Source organism: Piliocolobus tephrosceles, chromosome 2 (assembly GCF_002776525.5).
Source record: "Piliocolobus tephrosceles isolate RC106 chromosome 2, ASM277652v3, whole genome shotgun sequence".
Taxonomy (NCBI): domain Eukaryota; kingdom Metazoa; phylum Chordata; class Mammalia; order Primates; family Cercopithecidae; genus Piliocolobus; species Piliocolobus tephrosceles.
In genome coordinates, this window is record NC_045435.1 from 7459822 (window position 1) to 7471114 (window position 11293).

Sequence of the window (11293 nt, forward strand, 5' to 3'; positions counted from 1 at the left end):
ACTTTTAGGAAGACTGTTTAGGAGTCTTTTTTATCAAGAATAACTTTTGAATATGCGGACACTTGTTGTATTTTACCAGTTGCTTTCAAGCATTATGTACTTCTGGTTTTATATTCCTATCCTTTTACCATCTCAAATTTTAAAATATTGTATAGAAAACGATTTCTGTGGCTTAGCTACATTTGTCACGTTGTCCAGACATACTCGTTTGTGTGACGTAAACACATGAGGTATTCTCTTAGCAAGTACTGAACTCTGCCAGCCATAAGCCACTGCATCAGTAACTTTTAAGAGGAGAAAGATTCACTATCCCAACACTGGACTTCAAGCACATGGGATTCTGCCCTGGGATGTCTCCCCACTGGATGGAGTCAGTCAGATATGGTTCTTGTTTAAAGACTTGCTCCCCAAACCTGGTTTGTCTTGGTGTCTGACATTGCTAGGGAGGTTTATTCTCACTCAGATTCATTTCAGAAATTCAGTCCTGCTCAATCCGGCTTCCAAATTCAACTCACAGGTAGGGGAGTTGGGAGCCTCCATCTGCCTGGCCAATACAAACAACTTTTATCATTTATAATCCTCCTCTTGATTGCTTTTCTCTACTACAGTGTTTTTACTTTCCAACCGCATGTCAGTTCTACAAAGCTTAGCAGATACCCAGTTGTGGCTTCCTTTCGCACTGTTGCTGTCACTCATTATTCCTTTTAACATACCCCAGGTAAATAACTCTCTGGGCTCAGAAAAGATTTGGAGGAACAAACTAGGTGTGTAAGCACAGTGAGGTTACTGAAGTGTTCTGGAGTTCTGATTTTCCATTTGTAAAGTGAAGCGTGTATGTTCTTACCATCTCTATCACCTGAATTATTATAAGGATAAAATGAGATAATTGATATGGTTTGGCTCTGTGTCCTCACCCAAATCTCATGTGCAGTTTTAATCCCCACATGTCAGGGGAAGGATGTGGTGGGAAGTGACAGGATCGTGGGGGTGGATTCCCCCATGCTGTTCTCATGATAGTGAGTTCTCACGAGATCTGATAGTTTAAAAGTATAGCACTTCCCCCTTTGCTCTCTGTGTCTCTCCTGCTGCCATATAAGATGTGCCTTGCTTCCCTTTTACCTTCTGCCATGATTGTAAGTTTCCTGAGGCTTCCCCAGCCATGTGGAACTGTGAGTCCAACCTCTCTCCTTTATAAATTACTCAGTCTCAGTGTGGAAATGTACTAATAGAGAAAACTGGTACCAGCAGAATGGGGGCACTGCTATAAAGATACCTAAAAATGTGGAAGTGACTTTGAAACTGGGTAATGGGCAGAGGTTAGAACAGTTTAGAGGGCTCAGAAAATAGGAAGGTGAGGGAAAGTTTGGAACTTCCTAGAGGCTTGTTGGTTTTGACCAAAATGCTGATAGTGATATGGACAATGAAGTCCAGGCTGAGGTGGTCACCCATGGAGATGAGGAACTTATTGGGAACCAGAACAAAAGTCACTCTTGCTGCATTTTACCCCTTCCCTAGAGATCTGTGGAACTTTGAACTAGAGAGAGATGATTTACGGTATCTGGTGGAAGAAACTTCAAAGTAGCAAAGCATTCAACAGGTGACCTGGCCTTTTTTTTTTTTTTTTTTGAGACAGTCTTGCCTTGTTGCCCAGGCTGGAGTGCAATGGCATGATGTCGGCAACCTCCACCTCCTGGGTTCAAGTGATTCTCCTGCATCAGCCTTCTGAGTAGCTGGGATTACAGACACGCGCTACCATGCCAGGCTAATTTTTTGTATCTTTAGTAGAGACGGAGTTTCACCATGTTGGCCAGGCTAGTCTCGAACTCCTGACCTCGTGATCTTCCTGCCTGGGCCTTCCAAAGTGCTGGGATTACAGGCGTGAGCCACCACACCCTGTCCAACCTGTCTTTTTATAAAAATGTACACTCATATGCGTTCACAAAAAAAATGACCTGAAATTGGAACTGTATCCTGCAGAGCCATGGAGGCAGAGCTCCAAGGCCTGGGGAGCCTACTTCTTGCATTAGCATGTCCTGGATGTGAGACTTGGAGTCAGAGGAGATTATTTTAGAGCTTTAAGACTTAATTTCCTTGTTGGGTTTTGGACTTGCATGGGGCCTGTATGCCCTTTGTTTTGGCCAATTTCTCCCGTTTGGAATGGGAGCATTTACCCAGTGCCTGTACCCCGATTGTATCTTGGAAGTAGCTAACTTGTTTTTGATTTTACAGGCTCATAGGCAGAGGGAACTTGCCTTGTCTTAGATGAGACTTTGGACTCGGATTTTTGAGTTAATGCTGGAGTGAGTTAAGACTTTGAAGTAATGTTGAGAAGGCATGATTGTGATTTGAAATGTGAGAAAGACATGAGATTTGGGAGGGGCTTGGGTAGAATGGTATGATTTGACTGTGCCCCCACCCAAATCTCATGTGGAATTTTTTTTCTTTTTTTTTAAAGATGGAGTCTCGCTGTGTCTCCCACGCTGGAGTGCAGGGGCGCGATTTCTGTTCACTGCAAGCTCCACCACCCGGGTTCATGCCATTCTCCTGCCTCAGCCTCCCCAGTAGCTGGGACTACAGGTGCCCACCACCATGCCTGGCTAATTTTTTGTATTTTTAGTAGAGACGGGGTTTCACCGTGTTAGCCAGGATGGTCTCCATCTCCTGACCTCGTGATCCGCCCGCCTCGGCCTCCCAAAGTGCTCATGTGGAATTTTAATCTCCACGTGTCAGGGGAGGGACCTGGTGAGAGGTGATTGGACTATGGGGGCAGATTTCCCCATACTGTTCTCATGATAGTGAGTTCTCACAAGATCCGATTGTTTACAAGTGTACTTCCCCCTTTGCTCTGTCTCTCTCCTGCTGCCTTGTGAAGAAGGTTCCTTGCTTCCCCTTCACCTTCCACCATAATTGTAAGTTTCCTGAGGCCTCCTCAGCCATGCCTCCGATACAGCCTGTGGAACTGTGAGTCAATTAAACCTTTCTCCTTTATAAATTGCCCAGTTTCAAGTGGTTCTTTATAGCAGTGTGAAAACAGACTAATACAATAATGTATGTGACAGAGCTAAAATTCTACAGGTGGGTTCTTTGGCAAGCAGATGGTGAGATGGAGTTAGGATTACCAGAGGTGTTTGGGGGGAATTTACACCTGTAAAAGAAGAGAAATAGGCAGGACTGGGCAGGGAGTTGTCAGAGTACAATGCTTTCTCTGCTAGTCCAGTAGGGAGCATTTCTGCAGAGGTGAACAGTTGTAGGAGTCCACAATGGGTGGGAATGGCTAGCTCCTTGTACCCACCGCCTTGTTCAGTTATTGATTGAGGACCACCCTACTAAGAGTACAACCTCAGCTCCAGTGCAGAGTAAGTTTTAAGGGGCTAACAGCTGGAATCTGTCAGTTAACTAGACTTCTTAAAGCTAGGTAGCGAATCCTTTCTTGAAAAGGGGAGCCTGAGTGGCACATCTCGTGTTTTCCACAGCCAACCACTAATATGACTCTGCTCAGGGCCACTGAAGACATTTATAAGTTATATCTCAAGATCTTGAGTTCCCTTTTTCTGATTACAAACTTTTGCCCTTTGTTATTGTTCATTTTCCCTCTGAGCACTGAACATGCTCCTCCCTCCATCTGTGACCTCATCCATCTGTCCCCCTTTCTCTTGACAGCTTGTCACCTTCTTCTGATTTCTCTTGCCTTTCTGTCAAGGTTCAGTAGTTTGGACTCAAGTTTAATCTTTCCCTCGCTTGCTCCTCTTAATCTTTTGAAAGTTTATCTGCCTGTCAGAGTAATTTCTAAGTCTGAGTTACCCCATAGCCTGCCTTCTTTCCTCTGAAATTTGCATGAGTGAGCTCTACTGGAGAAATTTATGTAAATCTTCTGAAGCTTAAACTACACTTCTGTAACAGCCAGTTTCATCAAGTCTTTTACTGTTGCAATCTTTTTTTATCCGGTTTTATTGTCTCCCTATTCTGCTTACGTGGCACTTAACTCATAGATTATTGACATTTATCCTGTGCTATCTGTGCCAAAAATATCTAAATACTTAAAACAACTGCTTCCACTCTTCTCCCTCCAACTTTTATATGGTAACTCTTGAGGGTTGGGCCGTAACTTAACTTGTTCAATCCCCAGCACAGTGGCATTAACTTATTTAGCACTGAAAAAAATTGTAATTGATTTTTTTTTAAAAAGAAATGTGTTGCATGTATATTGCAGGCTAGATACAGTGTCAGGTTCTTTATATATGTCATCTCACTAATCCTTTTTTCTTTTTTTTTTTTTGAGATGGAGTCTCACTCTGTAGCCCAACTTGGAGTGCAGTGGCATGATCTTGGCTCACAGCAACCTCCGCCTCCCAGGCTCAAGCTATATCTTGTGCCTCAGCCTCCCAAGTAGTTGGAACTACAGGTGCACGCCACCATGCCCAGCTAATTTTTTGTATTTTAGTAGAGATGGGGTTGCACCATGTTGCCCAGGGTAGTCTTGAACTCCAGAGCTCCAGCAGTCCACCCACCTTGGTCTCCCAAAGTGCTGGAATTACAGGCATGAGCCACTGCACCTGGACTCATCTTACTTAATCCTTAATCTTCACAGTACTCTCATTTTGTGGGTTTTAATAGCCCTACTTTATAGATTTATCTGTTGCTTGACTGTGTCTACCACTAAATATAACTTCCTTAAGGGAAAATATTATGTCTGATTAATTTCTGTAGCTTTCTATCTCCACTTCTCAGACAATGCCTGACACATAGATGATGTGTCAGATGATGAGATAAAAATTAAATGAGGGATCAAGTAAGTGAAAGAACCAACGGTGAAGGGGCAATATCAAAACCGAGGCCCAGGTCTCTTCGATTCTAAAGCTTGTACACTTTGTGCCAAGCATTGTGGCTCTGTCTGAATTAAGTGTTGTCAACTACCCAAGGGCTTATAACAATTTAGTGATCAAAGCTGAAGGAGAAGAAAACGATCTTCTATGCCATACTTCAATAAAAATAGGGACAGAAACTGTAGTTTTCACTTGCTTTATTTATTTACTTCTAAAGAATGTATCTAATATCGTAGGGAAGACAGTTAGTTCAGTAATTTTCTGTTTTCTCTTCAAACATTGGATTGTCATTGTTTAATTATTCTCTTACCTTGGTTTGAGGTCAGTGGCAACTGGTGCAGTGGCTTACACCTGTAATCCCAACACTTTGGGAGGTCAAGGCAGGTGGTAGATTGCTTGAGCCCAGAGTTCACGAGCAGCCTGGGAAATGTGATAAAACCCTGTCTCTACAAAAAATTAGCCAGGCATGGTTGTGCATGCCTGTAGTCCCAGTTACATGGAAGGCTGATGTGGGACTATTGCTTGAGCCCGCAAGGTTGAGGCTGCAGTAAGCTGTGATCACACCACTGCACTCTAGCCTGGGTGACAGAGCAAGATGCTGTCTTGGAAAAAGGAAAAAAAAAATAATAAAGTAAGTAAATAGTACTGTGTTTGGGTATCACTCAGGAGGCCTGTGCATTCTATATGGCTTCTATTTCTTACCACAATAACAAAATTAGCTAATTTTGCATATGCTAAAACTGGTGATAAATGATAAAGTATGAGTTAAATAAAATGACATTTAACAGAAAATTATAATTAAGTGCTTAATTGATCTTCCTTTCTGCTAGAATTTGGCTTTTAGTCAACTGAAACCTTTTGTTAATAGTATAATGATGTGGCAAACATCAGAAAGAAGACAGCTCACAGTTCCCAGCAGTAGGTGTGTGTTTAAAACATATGTTGAAAATTGAAAAACAATAGATTTGAGATTCCAGAATTTCCATTCCCACTACTACTTATTATGGAACTCAATAACCATGAATGCATTTTAGAAATAAATGAGGCCTTCATTCATGAAGCATTTTATGAATCTTTCTTTGTAAATGCCAAATACTTTTAAATCTTGTGATTGATTACATGATGAAATGTATTCATAAGCAAGCTGGACCACTCCATAATAGTTCTAATGGTTTCTCTATTTATGTACCTTTCAAAAATAGCCACAATATAGTGAAGGAGGACTAAAGAAACATGTCTTTTTAAAATATATGAGTAGTAACCACATGGAAGCATATATTAAAAGTTTCTGCTCAAGCAATGAAACCAAAACAGTCTGCAAACAAGGGAGTTGAACTAAATGATCTCTAAAGTTGTTCACTCATGGGGGGAAAAAACTATGGCTCTAGCTCTAAAAACATTTAGCCAATGTTAAAACCTAAGTACAATTCACATACCCTGTTATTCATGACTTACATGATACATTCTTGTTTATGAAACTCAAATCTGGAGGGAAGTTAGCAAGTCTATGTAAATTTATTCATTTGTTTTTATTAAGTCATCATTCCATCTCCATATTTAATAAAGTGGTCATAATATACCAAGAGATCCTGGTTGAAGGAAGAGGCATTTTCAGAATGTTTTTTTCTTTATTTCTTTTTGTAAAGGTATTGACAGAATTTCAAAACCCAGCTTTATTATATTCCATGGTTATAATTTTGTACCATATTTACATGAAAAAAAAAACTTACTTTCGCAGTACCTCTCTTGATTGTAATAATATCTTACATTCATATCCTACTTTACAGTTTAACAAATTATCTTTTTCAGTATTTAAACTTCCTAACATGTTCACCGCATTGGCTCTTCAAAACCTTCTCATCACTCTTTAAGTAACTAGTCTCCTTGTTCCCTCATTCATCACCTCTGATCCCCTTGGTGTCCCTAACCTGAGTGCTTGGCAGGCATTGTCATTTGGAGATGAGCAAGCTGAAGCTCAGAAAAATGAAGAGACTCGTTGGTGGGTGGTGATGACTCAGATTACAATTTAGATCGTGTCTGTATAGTTAATTTGAAAAAAAAGTTTCTGAATGAAAATAAATCATTTGGACAACAAAAATATGCTGACATCATTTTAGGAAAGTTGATAATTGATAGACTCACATCAAGACTATTGGCCTGGCCGGGTGGGGTGGCTCACACCTGTAATCCTAGCAATTTAGGAGGCCAAGGCAGGAGGATTGCTTGAGACAACATAGTGAGACTCTTATCTTTACAAAAAATTTAACAAGGTTAGCCAGGCAGGGTGGCACATGCCTATACTCCTAGCTACTCGGTATGCTGAACTGGGAGGATAGCTTGAGCCCAGGAGTTTGAGATCGCAGTGATCTATGAACATGCCACTGCACTTCAGCATGGGCAACAGTCTGAGAGCCTTTCTCTAAAAAAATTTATTTTGAAGACCATTGCCCCACCCACAAGCATCCTTAATGACTTTTAAACAGAACTTATCTCTGGACATGTAGTCTTCTTGCTAAAGATAGATCACACATATGAATTTGGATTTAGACCCTGCTGACTCCCTGTGTAGCAGGTCTGGGTAAATATAGTGTCTGGCACATAGTAGGTGCTGGACAAATATTTGTTGAATTAATAAATGGACTTCAGAATTTTCATATGGTCTCATTTTTTAAAAAGCTATTTCTTTGGCACAATCCTCTTGAAAAACAATAAGTGCAATGTGTAGCAAGAACCACAAGAATGTGTGATACTCCTTGATCCAGATATTCTACTCCAAAGAATTTTTCATAAGGAAATACAGTTGTTCCTCGATATCCATGGGGGATTGGTTCCAGGACCTCCAGTGGATACCCAAATCTGCAGATGCTCAAGTCTCTTACATAAAATGGTGTCATATTTGCATATAACCTACACACACCCTCTCGTATACTTCAGATCATCTCTGGATGACTTATAATGCCTAACACAATGTAAATGCTATTTAGTGTCTGTACTATATTGTTTTATTTGCATTATTTTTTGTTGTATTGTTGTCGTTTTGAGACAGTGTCTCACTCTGTTGCCGAAGCTACAGTGCTCAGTCTCAGCTCACTGCAACCTCTGCCTCCTGGGTTCAAGTGATTCTTGTGTCTCAGCCTCCCAAGTAGCTGGGATTATAGGCATGCACCACTACATCCGGCTAATTTTTGTAATTTTAGCGGAGATGGGGTTTCACAATGTTGGCCAGGCTGGTCTCAAACTCATGGCCTTAAGTGATCCACTCTCCTCAGCCTCCCAAAGTGCTGGGATTACAGGCGTGAGGCACCACAGCCAGCTGTCTTGCTGTGTTTTAATTTTTTCAAATATTTTTGATCCATGGTTGGTTGAATCTGTTGATGTGGAACCCACAGATACAGAGGGCAAACTGTAATCCCATAAGAATAAGAGAAATAGCCGTAAAGATGTTCCCAGTGTTATCAGTCCCAGCCAATATACTGAAACAATCTCAAAGTCCAGGATTTAGAATCTGTGAAAGGTACTGCTCAGCTGTTTCTTCCCTATCACTTCCTTTGCCCTTCCTAAATGTATGGGTAGGCACATGACCTAGGGTGATCAATCAGTTTGTCCCATCTCCATAGCCCACAGTGATTGGTTTAAAGATGAGTCAGTGAAAGTCCTTTCCTATGACTTTTCCTTTGGAATTGGTTAGGAAGACCTCCTCTTTCCCCTAGGGTCTAGAACTGGAAAAATATAACCCTAACATTCTCAGCCACATGCAGAGAGCCTGGCTGCAGTTAGACCAAATACGGCCTATACACAAGCAGAGACGAGATGAAGAGTGACAGAGACTCAGCTGACACATTCCTGAAAACATCATCTGAACCTTGAATCTAGTCACATCTAACATCTCCGCTATGCTCACCCCCGTTATATGAATCAATAAGCCTCTGCTTTTCTTAAGCCAGTTTGAGTTCTGTCACTTACAATTAAGAGTCCTGATTACTGTATCCACAGAAAGGAATGGTATGTAGCCTTTGAAATAGCAATTATATGAAAATGTGGAAAATGTTTATAACAACGTTAAATGGAAGTAAAACAAGACAAAATTATAGGTGTGTATGTATAAGTATACAAGGAAAAAGGTGGATGCGTTAACAGTGATTACTTTTTTTTTTTTTCTTTTTTGAGGCGGAGTCTCACTGTCGCCTAAGCTGGAGTGCAGTGTTGTGATCTCGGCTTACAGCAACTTCCACCTCCCAGGTTCAAGGCATTCTCCTGCCTCAGCCTCCCGAGTAGGTGGGATTACAGGCATGTGCCACCAGGACCAGCTACTTTTTGTATTTTTAGTAGAGATGAGGTTTCACCATGTTGGCCAGGTTAGTTTTGAACTCCTGACCTCAAATGATCCACCCACCTCAGCCTCCTAAAGTACTGGGATTACAGATGTGAGCCACTGCATCTGTCCAACAGTGATTACTCTTGAATGGATGTGAAAGATATAGTACTTTTCCTTTTGCTTTATATACTTCTATTAAAAATATTTCAGCATGTATAATATTGCTATTTTCATTTAAAAATAAATAAGATATCACCCAAAAAGTACCTATTTTAGGATTACCGTGATATAAACATACTAATTCACCTGGAATATCATATGAAAATAGTTACTGTGTTACAGTGAGATTACAGTTTGTATTACGGTTCTCTAGAGGGACAGAACTAATAGAACTAATAGGCAGAACTAATAGAACTAATATACATATGAGAGTTTATTAAGTAGTATTAACTCACATGATCACAAGGTCCCACAATAGGCCATCTGCAAGCTGAGGAGCAAGGAAGCCAGTCCAAGTTCCAAAGCTGAAGAATTTGGAGTCCAATGTTCAAGGGCAGGAAGCATCCAACAGGGGAGAAAGATGTAGGCTGCGAGGCTAAGCCAGTCTAGCCTTTTCATGGTTTTCCGCCCCCTTTATATTTGCTGGCAGTTGATTAAATGGTGTTCACCCAGATTAAGCGTAGGTCTGCCTTCCCCAGCCCACTGACTCAAATGTTAATCTCCGTTGGCAGCAGCCTCACAGACACACCCAGGATCAATACTTTGTGTCCTTCAATCCAATCAAGTTGCCACTCAGTATTAACCATCACAAGTCCACCCCTTGTCAACTTGAACCTATACACAGCTCCTCCTACCTTCAAGCCAACAGACCAAGAAGGGAGTTACAGTGTTAGCTGGGGTGATTTACCCGGACTATTAAGATGAAATCAGTCTACTACTCCACAATGGAGGTAAGGAAGAGTATGCATGGAATACAGGAGACCATTAGGGTGTCTCTTAGTATTACCATACCCTGTGATTAAGGTCAATGGGAAACTACAACAGCCCAGTCCAGGCAGGACTACAAATGACCCCGATCCTTTAGGAGTGAAGGTTTGGGTCACTCCGTCAGGAAAATAAACCATGGCCTGTTGAGGTGCTTGCTGAAGGCAAAGGGAATACAGAGTGGGTAGTAGAAGATAGTAGTCATCAATACCAGTTACAACCATGTGACCAGCTGCAGAAACGGGGACTGTAACTGTCATGAGTATTTCCTCCTCCTTTTGTTAAAAACCTGTTTGTGCATGTATACGCTTGTACTAAGAAAATATCTTCATTTAATTTCCTTTTCCTTTATCATGTGACGTAAGATTTATAGACTTCATGTCAGCATTTAAGTATTGCTAACTTTATGTAATAGTATTTGGATTGGGGATTGATGCATTTCCAGTTGTACGAAGGATAGTTTTATTATGTTAGGTGTAATTATGACCTTATTATTATCTTTATTTGAAGATTATGTACAATCTCAGGAGCAAAAGTTTTGCTAGTGGATCACTAGGGGTGATGGTGAGTGGTGCCACTTCCACTTCCACCCCTTGATTCCTGGACCCGTGAAGCCTGGCTGTGGGAGAGACAGTATTATATATTGGATGCTGATTCCGAGCATACATGGCCTTCTGGAGAACTTTGCCCCAGCCCTGCAAGTATTGTCACCTAGTTGGCATTGTAATTGTGACTTCAAAAGGCCATTCCACCTTTCTATCAATCCAGCTGCTTCAGGATGATGGGGAACATGGTAAGAGCAGTGAATTTCATGAGCATTAGCCCACTACTGCACTTCTTTAGCCATAAAGTGATTGCCTTGGTCAGAGACAATGCTGTGTGGAATACCATGATGGTGGATAGGGCATTCCCTGAGTCCATGGATGGTAGCCTTGGCAGAAGCATTGAGTGCAGGATAGGCAAACCCAAATCTGGAGTAAGTGTTTATTCCAGTGAGGACAAACCTCTGCCATTTCCATGATGTAAGAGGTCCAGTAAAATCAACCTGCCATCAGGGAGCTGGCTGATCATCCTGAAGATTGGTGCCATATCGAGGGCTCAGGGTTGGTCTCTGCTGCTGGCAAACTGGGCACTCAGCAGTGGCTGTAGCCAGGCCAGCCTTGGTGAGTGG